This window comes from Lynx canadensis, chromosome B4 (assembly GCF_007474595.2).
Source record: "Lynx canadensis isolate LIC74 chromosome B4, mLynCan4.pri.v2, whole genome shotgun sequence".
Classification (NCBI taxonomy): domain Eukaryota; kingdom Metazoa; phylum Chordata; class Mammalia; order Carnivora; family Felidae; genus Lynx; species Lynx canadensis.
In genome coordinates, this window is record NC_044309.1 from 12,307,841 (window position 1) to 12,320,716 (window position 12,876).

The window sequence follows — 12,876 nt, forward strand, 5'->3', positions numbered from 1 at the left end:
GACTGAGTTCCTTCAGAGCAAAGACCACCTCTGCCTCAGTTCTGCTGCTCCCAGGGGGGTCATGGCAGTGCCCAGAGCGGCACAGTCACGCGATGAATATTTGTCGCAGGGGATTTATGTGGAGAATTCGGAGGACAGCCCAAGAAGCAGCAACCGTGTCCAGACGGCCGTGAGGGAAGGAGGTCTGGAACGCCGGGGCGAGGCACGAGTGTGCAGGCGCTCGCACATGTTGGCCGCCATCCGGGTTTCTCTGTTGAGGGAACTCATGAAAGGGTGTCTGTGTGGACAGTACCAGTGTCAACAGGCAGGTGAATGTGGGCCTGTGTGAGTGCAGTCTTCTGTGTCATGATGTGTGAAAGGGAGTTTGTTCATGCGACTGGGGGTGTCTGTGAGGCTGTTTGGAGTGCAGCTTGGAGGGCTGAGTCACAAGTGTGGCAGGAACATATGCAAAATTTGCACATCACTCAAGAGTGTGGTCAGCCTAAGATCTTCTTCTAAAGCTGTCTTTGCCATCTTGTAAGTCCTAGTTCCCAGTTGTCTGATTAGCTCATTCCCATGCACTTGCCCAAATTTTCCACATCCTTTCCAAATTATCTGAATTTAATGAGGCGAAATGTCCTCATTACCTATCATATATATAACCCTGCTGTTTAAAAATATGTAATAAGGGGCGCCTGGGTGGCTCAGTAGGTTAAACGTCCAGCTCTCGACTTCGGCTCAGGTCATGATCTCACAGTTCGTGGGTTGGAGCTCCACGTCGGGCTCTGTGCTGGGAGTGCAGAGACTGCTTGGGTTCTCTCCCTCTCTCTCCGTCCCTCCCCTGCTCGTGTGCTGTCTTTCTCTCTCGAAAATAAATCAATAAACAAACTTTAAAAAATAAATAAAAATATGTAATGAGCAAATGGGAATAATCTGAGGGTCTCCCAAGGGTCTCCCTTTCTAGTACTTTAGGAAATTTGTATCTTCTGGGTGACAGAAGATACGTGTTTTTGCTTTTGTTGTTTTTGTTTGGAGGAAGATTTCTGGTCCCATCAGAGCGAAGAGGAACCAACACAAGATTAGGGGTCCAGGGGTCACCCTAACTGAAGCTGATCTGAGGCACCCCTTTTCCCTAGCAATATCCTAGTTATAGTTGTTATTGATTTTGGGGTGATTTTCTTTGTGTTTAGTGGCAACGTAGGCCTCATCTTTAAGATCTTTGGTAAGTGAAGTCTGAATAGGTTTCTCAACAAACAATACAAACAGGAAAAAATATACCCAACACTCTTATTTCATCTTCAAGACCACCCCATGGAGCCCCATCTCATAAATGAAGAAACGGAGGTCTAGAGATGTTGACTGACCCGCACGGTGTATAAATAATGGAGCTAGGATTTCACCTCTGGCCTGAGGAGGTCCTTAAGGGAATCCCCGAGGAAAACCGAGGGCTGTTCTGTTTTTGTTTTGGTTCTTTGGTCCTGTTGTTGGTCTGGGAAATGCTCACAGGCCAGGAAATGCGTGTTTAAGACCAAGAGGAGATTGTTTCTTTAGAGGGTGAGCCGTGCCTCCAGTGACCAGAGCCCCAGGACTGAATCACAAAGCTCCCAGAGTCAGTGCTGGGCTGTGTGCAGGACGGACTGGAGCAGCTGTGGAGTTAATGCAGGGGCCCAGCCAAGGGTGGGTGGGACTTCATCCAGGTGGCCCTTTCTAGGTCTTTCCAAGTGCAGAGAAGCGATTTCTGTCAGATTACTATGGTTGGGTGTATACTCCTTTCTAGTACTTCAGGAAATTTGGGTGTGTTCTCTTTTTTCATGTGAAAATTTTTTTGTTTTTATTTTTTAAGATATCGGTAAGATACACATAATGGAGAAGTTACCTTCACCATTACGTAAATGTTACCATGAAAGTCTTAACCATTAGGCTTAACCAAATCTACACCCATCACCACCATCCACGCGCAGACCTCTTTTCGTCTTCCCAGACTGAAACTGTGTCGCCATTAAACACTCCTCCAGGCCCTGGACATCCTCCCTCCCTCCAGGCCCTGGACACCGCCATTCTGCTGTCTCTATGTCCCTCATATGGGTGCAATCATACAATATATGTCCCTTTGTGACCGGTGGATCTTCCCTGGCATAGTGTCCTCATGGTGCATCTATGCTCTAGCATGAGTCAGGATTTCCTTCCTTTTTAAGGCTGAATAATATTCCATTGTATGCGTAAACGTTCTGTTTATCCGTTCATTTCTTGATGAACACAGTTGCTTCTGCCTTTGGCTACTGTAGGTAATGCTGCCGTGAACATAGGTGTGTAGGTATCTCTTGGAGACTTTGTTTTCAATTCTTTCAGATATCTACCCAGATGTGGAACTGCTGGGTTGGATTAGTGCATTTTTAAAAATTTATTTATTGAAATTCAACTTAGTTAACATACAGTGCAGTCTTGGTTTCAGGAGTAGAACCCAGTGATTCATCACTTACATACAACACCCAGTGCTCATCCCAGCAAGTGCCTTCCTTAATGCCCATCACCCATTTAGTTCATCCCCCACCTCCCTCCAGCAACCTCAGTTCGTTCTCTGTATTTAAGAGTCTCTCTCTCTCTTTTTTTAAAGTTTATTTACTTATTGAGAGAGAGAGAAAGAGGGGGAGGGACAGAGGGAGAGAGAATCCTAAGCAGGCTTTGCGCCATCAGCCCAGAGCCCAATGCAGGGCTCGGACTCATGAACTGTGAGATCGTGACCTGAGCCAAAACCAAGAGTTGGATGCTTAACTGATTGAGCCACCCAGGCGCCCCTGTATTTAAGAGTCTCTTATGGTTTGCCTCCCTCTCTGCTTTTATCTTTTTTTTTTTCTTTCCCTTCTGCTGTGTTCATCTGTTGTGTTTCTTAAATTCCACCTATCAGTGAAATCGCATAATTTGGCTCATTTCGTTTAGCATAATACACTGTAGTTCCATCCACATTGTTGCAAATGGCAAAATTTCATTCTTTTTGATCGCCGAGTAGTATTCCTAAGACAGTGTGGTACTGGCACAAAAACAGACACATAGATCAGTGGAACAGAATGGAGAACCTAGAAATGGACCCGCGGTCCATTTTTTAAATTTTTTTATTTTTTTGTTGTTTTTTTTTAAATTTTTTTTTTTTTTTTTTTTTTTTTTTTGAGACAGGGAGAGACAGAGCATGCACAGGGGAGGGTCAGAGAGAGGGAGACACAGAATCTGAAACAGGCTCCAGGCTCTGAGCTGTCAGCACAGAGCCCGACGCGGGGCTCGAACTCACGGATCACAAGATCATGACCTGATCCGAAGTCGGGTGCTTAACCGACTATTGTTTTTTTTAATTTACATCCAAGTTAGTCAGCATATAATGCAAAGATGATTTCAGGAGTAGAGTCCACTGATTCATCCCCTACACATAACACCCAGTGCTCATCCCAGCAAGTGTCTTCCTTAATGCCCCTTGCCCATTTGAGCCATCCCCCCACACACAAACCCTGCAGCAGCCCTCATTTTGTTCCCTATATTTAAGAGTTGCTTACGTTTTGTCTCCCTCCCTGCTTTTATACTCTTTTTGCTTCCCTTGTGTTCATCTGTTTTGTATTCTAAATTGCACATATGAGTGAAGTCATATGATACTTGCCTTTCTCTGACTAATGTCACTTAGTATAATATCCTCTAGTTCCATCCATGTTGTTGCAAATGGCAAGATTTCATTCTTTTTGATTGCTGAGTAATACTCCATTGTATATATATACCACATCTTCTTTATCTGTTCATCCATTGATGGACATTTGGGCTCTTTCCATACTTGGGCTGTTGTTGATAGTGCTGCTATAAACATGGGGGTATGTGTGCCCCTTCGAAACAGCATCCCTGTATCCCTTGGATAAATACCTAGTAGTGCAGTTGTTAGGTCATAGGGTAGTTCTGTTTTTAATTTTTTGAGGAACCTCCATACTGTTCTCCAGAGTGGTTGCACCAGCTTGCATTGCCACCAACAATGCAAAAGAGATCCTCTTTCTCCGCATCCTCGCCAACATCGTTGTTGCCTGAGTTGTTAATGTTAGCCATTCTGACAGGTGTGAGGTGATATCTCATTGTAGTTTTGATTTGTATTTCCCTGATGATTAGTGCACAGTGCATTTTTTAAATGCAAGTTTTTTTTAAGTTTCTTTATTTTAGTAATCTCTATACCCAACGTGGGGCTTAAACTCACAACCCTAAAATCAAGAGTTGCATGCTCTTCCAAATGGGCCAGCCAGGTGCCCTTGGGTCAGCATTTTTAATAGAGATGTGTTTCCAAGTAGACAAACTGTCCTAGCCACAGCTACTTTGGTCAGCTCTTCCCTGCCCTTGTCTCACATAATCCATACCTTGTGTCCCCCAACCTTCATCCCCCACGCCCTGACACACTTGATTGGGACTGCTTCTTCGGCTAACATTATTTAAGGGAGAAGCTGATAATGCTGAAAAATGATCAGATCAGGGCAGTTCTCTGTCGTTGAGAGTCTGTTTCTTGGTTTATCGCTCTCTTTTTTTCCTTTGCTCATTTGTTTTCTTTCTTAAAATCCGCATACAAGTGAAATCGTATGGTATTTGTCTTTCTCCGACCTAATTCGCTTAGCTAGCATTATACTCTCTAGCTCCATCCATGTTGTTGCAAATGGCAAGATTTTATTCTTTTCTATGGTTGAATAACATTCCATTGTGTGTGTGTATGTGTCTCTGTGTGTGTATAAACACACATACGTATAAATATATATACATATATGTGTGTGTATATGTATATATAGGTATATGTATACCTTCTTTATCCACTCAACAATCGATGAATGCTTGGGCTGCTTCCATAATTTGGCCACTGTAAATAATGCTACAATAAACATAGAGGTGCATGTATCCCTTTGAATTAGTGTTTTTGTACTTTTTAGTTAAATACCTTGTACTGCAGTTACTGGATCATAGGACAGGTCCATTTAAAAAAAAATTTTTTTTTAACGTTTATTTATTTTTGAGAGACAGAGACAGAGCATGAGTGGGGGAAAGGCAAAGACAGAGGGAGATAGAATCTGAAGCAGGCTCCAGGCTCCGAGGTGCCAGGACAGAGCCCGATGCAGGCCTCGAACTCACAGTGAGATCATGACCTGAGCTGAAGTCAGTTGCTCAACTGACTGAGCCATCCAGGTGCCCCAGGACAATTCCATTTTTAACTTTTTGAGGAACCTCCATACTGTCTTCCATAGCGGCTACACCAGTTTGCATTCCTACCAACGGCCCAGGGGGGTTCCTTTTTCCCCACATCCTCGCCAACACTTGCTGTTTCTTGTATTTTTTTATTTTCACCATTCTGAGGTGCTATCTCATTGTAGTTTAAATTTTTTTTTCAACGTTTATTTATTTTTGGGACAGAGAGAGACAGAGCATGAACGGGGGAGGGGCAGAGAGAGAGGGAGACACAGAATCAGAAACAGGATCCAGGCTCTGAGCCATCAGCCCAGAGCCTGACGCGGGGCTCGAACTCACGGACCGCGAGATCGTGACCTGGCTGAAGTCGGACGCTTAACCGACTGCGCCACCCACGCGCCCCTATCTCATTGTAGTTTAATTTGCATTTTCTTGATGAGTGATGTTGAGCATCTTATCATGTGTCTGTTGGACAGCTGGATGTCTTCTTTGGAGAAATGTCTGTTCATTTCTTCTGCCTGTTTTTAAATTGGATTATTCTTTGGGTGTTGAGTTATAGAAGTTCTTCATATATATGTGTGTGTGTGTGTGTGTGTGTGTGTATACACACGTATATATATGTGTGTATACACACACACACACACACACATATATATATACACATATATATATTATTTTTTTGCTTAATTTTTATTTTTGAGAGAGAAAGAGCACAAGCAGGGGAGGGGCAAAGAGAGAGGGAGACACAGAATCTAAAACAGGCTCCAGGCTCTGGCTGTCAGCACAGAGCCCAATGAGGGGCTTGAACCCACAAAGTGTGAGATCATGACCTGAGCTGAAATTGGGCACTCAACCAACTGAGCCACCCAGGCGCCTCTCTTCATATATTTTGGATACTAGCCCTTTGTCAGAGATGTCACTTGCAAATATTGTCTCTGTAGGTTGCCTTTTAGTTTTGTTGATTATTTCTTTCACTGTGCAGAAGCTTTTTATTTTGATGGAATCCCTATAGTTTATTTTTGCTTTTATTTCCCTTGCCTCAAGACACATATCTAGAAAAATGTTGTTATGGCAAAGGTCAGAGACATTACTGCCCGAGCTGCCTTCTGGGATTTTAATGGTTTCTTGTTTCACATTTAGGTCTTTCATTCATTTTGAGTTTATTTTTGTGTATGGTGTAAGAAATTGGTCCCATTTCATTTTTTTCCCATGTTTTTGTCCAGTTTTCCCAACACCATTCGTTGAAGAGAATGTCTTTTTCTCATTCATATACTTTCCTGCTTTATCAAAGATTAATTGACCATATAATTCTGGGTTTATTCCTGGGTTTTCTGTTCTGTGCCATTGATCTATGTGTCTGTTTTTGTGTCAGTACCACACTGTTTTGATTACTACAGCTTTGTAATATAACTTGAAGTCTGAAATTGTGATGCCTCCAGTTTCGCTTTTCTTTTCCCAAATTGCTTTGGCTACCCGGGGTCTTCTGTGGTTCCATGTAAGTTTTATGATTGTGTGTTCTAGTTCTGTGAGAAACGCTGCTGGTATTTGCATGGGGGTTGCAAGGAATCTGGGACTTAAGCTGAGATTTTCACCATCTGACTGCTCTGTTTGGGGGGAGACCTAAACTCAGAACTGGTTGTGAGAGCCCATTTCCAGCATCACTGGGACTCAGGAGAAGCTGGTCTGTGGGGAGAGACGATGAAGCAGCTTCTGGAGGAGACCTAGGTTCCCTGAAGCACTAGGCCCCTGGCTGACTCTCTAGAGGTCACGGACTGGCCCGAGACCCTTATCGTAAAGGTCCCACTGTGCTCACACTGGTTCCTGCAACCAGTTCACTCAACCAAGTGTGCATGCCCAACTCAAGCAGATTTGGGGTATAATGATTTGTTTCTGTAATAGTATCTGCTCTTTTCAGTAGGACCAAAACACCTGCAGACCTCTTTGCTTATTAGCCCGATGAAATACATTGTGGTCTTACTACCAAGAGTAATTTGCAAGCGTTTCTAAAAATTAATTTTCAATTACAGTAATACATGAATACATTCTCTTTATAGAAATTAAACTATTACAGAAATTTCAAGGTCATAAAGTATTGTTAGGGGTTTTTAATTCTCATTTCTTGGTTAGCAATTTTTAAATTGCAGACACATGTATCAGCCCAGAGGCCCATTTGAGCTCAGGACTTAATAGCCCAGAGGGACTCGAGTTCCTTGAAGTCAGAAAGCATGTCCTCATCATCTTTATGTGTTTTACACACAGTATATACCTGACTCACAAAAAGTGCACAGAGTAGAGGGGCCTGGGTGGTTCAGTCGGTTAAGCGTCTGGCTCTTGCTTTGGCTCAGGTCATGGGTTTGAGCCCCACGTCAGGCTCTGTACTGACAGCACAGAGCCTGCTTGGGATTCTCTCTCTCTCTCTCTCTCTCTCTCTCTCTCTCTCTCTCTCTCTCCCCCTCTCTCCCTCTTTCTCTCTCTCTCTCTCTCTCCCCCCCCCTCTCCATTCCCCCCCCGCTCGTGTTCTCTCTTTCCCTCTCTCTCCCAATCTCTCTCTCTCCCAAAATAAATAAACTTTAAAAAAAAGTGCACAGAGTATTGATAACTGAATGAATGAGTGAAATCAGGCAATTGGACTACATGATCCATAAGACCCTCTCTTTTATGTTCTTTGTATTCTGATTCTATAAACTGCTCACTTGCCCAAAATTGCTTATCAGCAGATTGCTGGACAGTTTCTGTGCGTGTGGTAGAATCCCTTTACAACACCAACTTCCATAACATGATCAACATCCATATAAAAGATTACTCACCATCTACCTCTGTTACATTTCAAGAAATACAAGTTGAATTGTAGTGTAGCTGAAATTTTACGAAAATGTAGTGAAAAAATTCACTAAAAATGTATAAAAGATCTTTTAATGCATTATTCCAATGATGAGGCAAAGACTCAGCAGCTCAACTACTGGGGTTCAAATCCTGGCTCACCACTTGCTAGCTGTGTGATCTTAGGCAAGTCACTTAACCTCTCTGCGCCTGAGTTGTCTCATGAGTAAAACGGGGATGATGGCGGTGTTTTGCCTGTAGAGTGGTGAGAATTAAAAGCATCCATGCAAGTTAAGTGCACACAGCGGTGCTGGTCATATAGTAAGGCATGATGCAAGTGTTTGCTACTACTGTTACTAAAGGAGAAGTGGAAATTATTCAAACATAATCGACTGCCCAGGCACCCCCATACCTGGTGCACACTGCAGTCTCAGAGGCTGGCTTCTCCAGCAAATGCCTGAAGGGCCAGAAACTCAACCCGGAAAGGCAGGGTGTCCCTACCTTGGGAGAAGGGAAAGACTCAGCAGTTAAATTAATTGCTCACCTTTCCTCCCATGGCAGTGACTCCAGGGAGCCTTTGTGTAAATGCCCTGTGACTATCGACAGGCTCTTTTGTTGTGACAGTGTCACCTGGCATTCACTCCCTCCCCTCTCCTGCCTCACGCCCCTTCCCTCACTCTTGTCTCCTGGGATTTCACTCTCCTGCAAAGAGTTGGGACATCCCGCTTCTGCCTCCAGCCCTGAAGGTTAAGGAAGCAGGGCCAAGAGAGACATTTCCCGTGGCAGATCCTCAAGTTTCACTGAGGAAACGAAACCACAATCCCTGATTTTCTTTGCAACTGTGAGGAAAGGGCATCAGCAAGTATGCTGAGTGTGGTGTGATAGAAAATGCCTGGGCTGGGAATCAGAACTACTCCACTTGCCTGGCTTACCTCTTGCACAAATCAACTAAGTTACTTTTCAGAGAATGTATTACCAGAAAAAGGAGCAACATACATTTGACCTCCCTGGCTTACGTTTATGAGGGTTAATACACATTAATTACAACTAGCACTTACTGGGCACTTGGTATCGCATCAACAAGCCGGGTAGCTTTATTTTGAAAGATGGGTCTCGCATCTGGGGGGCACCTGGGGAGCTCAGTTGGTTAAGTGTCTGACTCTTGATGACTCTTGACTTCAGGTCAGGTCATGATCTTGCAGTTCGTGAGTTCAAGCCCCACATCGGGCCCTGTGCTGACAGCATGGAGCCTGCTTGGGAATCTGTCTCCCTCTCTCTGTCCCCCCCTCCCCACCCCCCTCTTGCTCTCTCTCTCTCTTTCTCTCTCTCTCTCTCTCTCAAATAAAACTTTAAAAAATTAAAAAAAAAAAAAAAGATGGGCCTTATCACTTCCAGTTTTCAAATGAACATTGTAAGACCCAGAGAGGTCACACAGCTCATTAGTATCAGAGCCAGGAATTAAATGCAGGTTTATCTGACCTCCAAGCTCATCATCTTTCCACGGTACTCTTCTGCTTGTCCGAGGAACAAAATGCACGGGAAAAGATGTCAAACTCCATAATAATAATGTATGAATAAATGCATAGTGAAAGGTACTCTGGGAGTTGAAGACCCTGCCAACCACATTTATTCTCAGAAAGGCCATGTTCTTTGAGGCATTTTGCTCAGGAAATAAGACACAAAAATCAGGGACTTAGGAAGACAAAAGTTATTTCTATCCTCTTGGCTCCAGCTCCTCCTTTCTCCTAGAAGTATCTCCAAACCATCCTTGCCATAATGTTTTCAAATTGTCTCAGGCCACTAACAAAGATGGGCTAAGCTGAAAGACGCATAAATGACATCAAGAAATACCAATTCTGCCAAGAAATAAAAGAATCTGGATGCTGGAAAAATAAAGACATGTATTAAAACTATAACCATGTTTGGAAGTAGGCTACCAAAGAGAACAGAAACAAGGCTGAAGCTTCATTGTCTCCCTGAAAGTTTCAAGGTGTATATTACGGGCTGATGTGTTTCCCCAAATTCCCAACCCCCGGTAGCTCCGAATGGGACTGTATTTGGAGATAGGGTCACTAACGAGGCAATTAGGGTTAAATAAAATCGTTGGGATGGGCCATAATCCAGTGTGACTGGTGTCCTTGTAAGAAGACATCAGGACACAGACACACAGAAGGAAGGAGCTCGTGAAGACACATGAAGACACAGGGAGAAGACGGCCAGCTACAAGCCAAGGACAGAGGCCTCAGAAGACACAGCCCTCCCTGCACCTTGATCTCAGCCTTCTAGGCTCCGGAACTAGGAGGCTGTGTAATTAGGCTGCTCCTCTGGGGTACTTGTGAGGGTGGCTGGAGCATAACAACACAGTGTGTGTCATCAACAAGGCTACCGGCCTCCATACTCGGTGACCACAGTCCAGAGCAAGAAATCCATTTTGCATCATGACCCAAGTTACACACACACATGTGGGCTTTTTTAATGTTTGTCTTTTAGAGAGAGATAGAAGGAGAGCGTGAGCACATGAGCGGGGGAGGGGGAGAGAGAGAGGGACAGAGAACCCGAAGCAGGCTTAGTGCTGCAGCAGAGAGCCCGATGCAGGACTTGAACTCATGAACAGTGAGATCATGACCTGAGCCGAACTCTGCATGTGAGTTCGAGCCCCATGTTGGGCTCTGTGCTGACAGCTCAGAGCCTGGAGCCTGCTCTGGATTCTGTGTCTCCCCCCCTCTGCCCCTCTCCTGCTCTGTCTCTCAATAGTAAATAAATGTTAAAAAAAATTTTTTTTTTTTTTTTAAATGAGGAGCTCCAAGCAGATAACAAAGGCAAAGGTCCGTTCTTCCTAGGCTGTTAGTCCTACATCATAGAAGGGGATTTTTTGTTTGTTTTGGTCTGCAGCTTTTTTTTTTTTAAGTTTATTTATTTTGAGAGAGACAGAACGCACATAGTCGGGGAGGGGCAGAGAGAGGAGAGACAGAATCCCAAGTAGGCTCATCCACACAGAGCCCGACACAGGGCTTGAACTCACCAACTGTGAGACCATGACCTGAGCCAGGATCAAGAGTCGGATGCTTGGGGCGCCTGGGTGGCGCAGTCGGTTAAGCGTCCGACTTCAGCCAGGTCACGATCTCGCGGTCCGTGAGTTCGAGCCCCGCGTCGGGCTCTGGGCTGATGGCTCAGAGCCTGGAGCCTGTTTCCGATTCTGCGTCTCCCTCTCTCTCTGCCCCTCCCCCGTTCGTGCTCTGTCTCTCTCTGTCCCAAAAATAAATAAACGCTGAAAAAAAAAAATTAAAAAAAGAGTCGGATGCTTAACCAACTGAGCCACCCGGGTGCCCCGTGTTTGATCTACACTTTGAACACCTTCTGCCCTTTGAGCTTCGTCTCTGGTGAAATGAACATTAGTCCAGGGTACATCCCCTTACACCCTCTGTGAAACCAGGCTATTCCTCATTCTGCCAAGATCTGGTGATATTCCTATCCCAGCTCATTTCCCAGCTGACTAGTGCTCCCACTTTTCCCAGGTGGGAGCACACACTAAATGAACTGTCCTAACTCACCCTGATGTGGTCTTTCTTCCACATCTGTTACACAGAATGGATGCCTGGATGTTTGTTAAATGAATCAGTGGACAAAAGGGACACAAAATAGGAAATGAATTGCTTCCTGACTACTTGGCATTCACTTGAAAATGCACAAGGGAAGGGGCGCCCAGGTGGCTCAGTCAGTTCAGCATCTGACTTCGGCTCAGGTCATGATCTCATGGTTCATGAGTTCAAGCCCCAAGTTGGGCTGTGTGCTGACAGCACAGAGCCTGCTTGGGATTCTCTCTCTCTCTGCCCCTCCCCCAATCATGTTCTTTCTCTGTCTCTCAAAATAAATAAACTTTAAAAAACTGCATAAGAGAAATAACAAATTGTGCTGTCTAGTTGTTCTACTGAAGTTTATTTTAAATGTGAAAGGAGTTTGAAAAGTTTTTTGTGGAACAGAGCTCCATCCATGCTGTTTACACAGGCATTTCTCACGTACATTTTATGTCCAATTATTCCATAATCCAGTTTTGTTAAACCCTGTCAGCGATGGTCTTGCCTTCTCCAGTTTCCAGCTGGAACTGAACTTAAACTCTGTGTCTTCACAAAGAAACTGACAAAAACAGTGAAACTAGGTTTAGGAAAATTTGTGTTTGGCAGGATGACAAGAAAAGGACTCTTTTTCTTATCAAAATCCTAACTGGTATTTTTAAAAATAAGGACTATATCTCCTTGCTGCCCTCAGCTGCTGTACAAATACAGCACTCTATTAAAATAAATCCCCCCAGTTCATGCCCATCGAAATCCTTTAAACCAAAAGTATCTAAAAATCCCTGGACCTTGAAAGAGTGTAGGTTTCATTCATAAATGCTGAAGGTTTTCAGCTGTCTTACTCAAAAAAACAGCAGATGAAGTTACCTCTGTCTTCATTCTTTAGGAATAGAGAAAAGGACTTAGAAAGATCCAGCCTCATTTTTTCTTTTTTAAGTTTATTTATTTTGAGAGAGAGAGCATGCTGAAAGGGCAGAGAGGGAGGGAGGGAGGGAGAGAGACTCACAAGCAGGCTCCGTACCATCAGCAAGGAGCCTGGTGTGGGGTTCAGACTCACGAACCATGAGATCATGACCTGGGCCAACATTGAGAGTCCAATGCTCAACTGACTTGAGCCCCCCAGGTGCCCCCAGCCTAGTTTTGTTTTGTTTTGTTTTGGTTTCTTTTTAAGGAGGTTTGTTGGGTTGGAGAAGTCATGGAAGGAATCCTGTGTCCAAGCACAAACATCCATCCTTATTCTTACTCCAAGATGCTCTTCATTAAATGTGCCTGTGTTAGACGTTGTTGTCAATTCGCTAAGTCTCTCATGACATGAAAT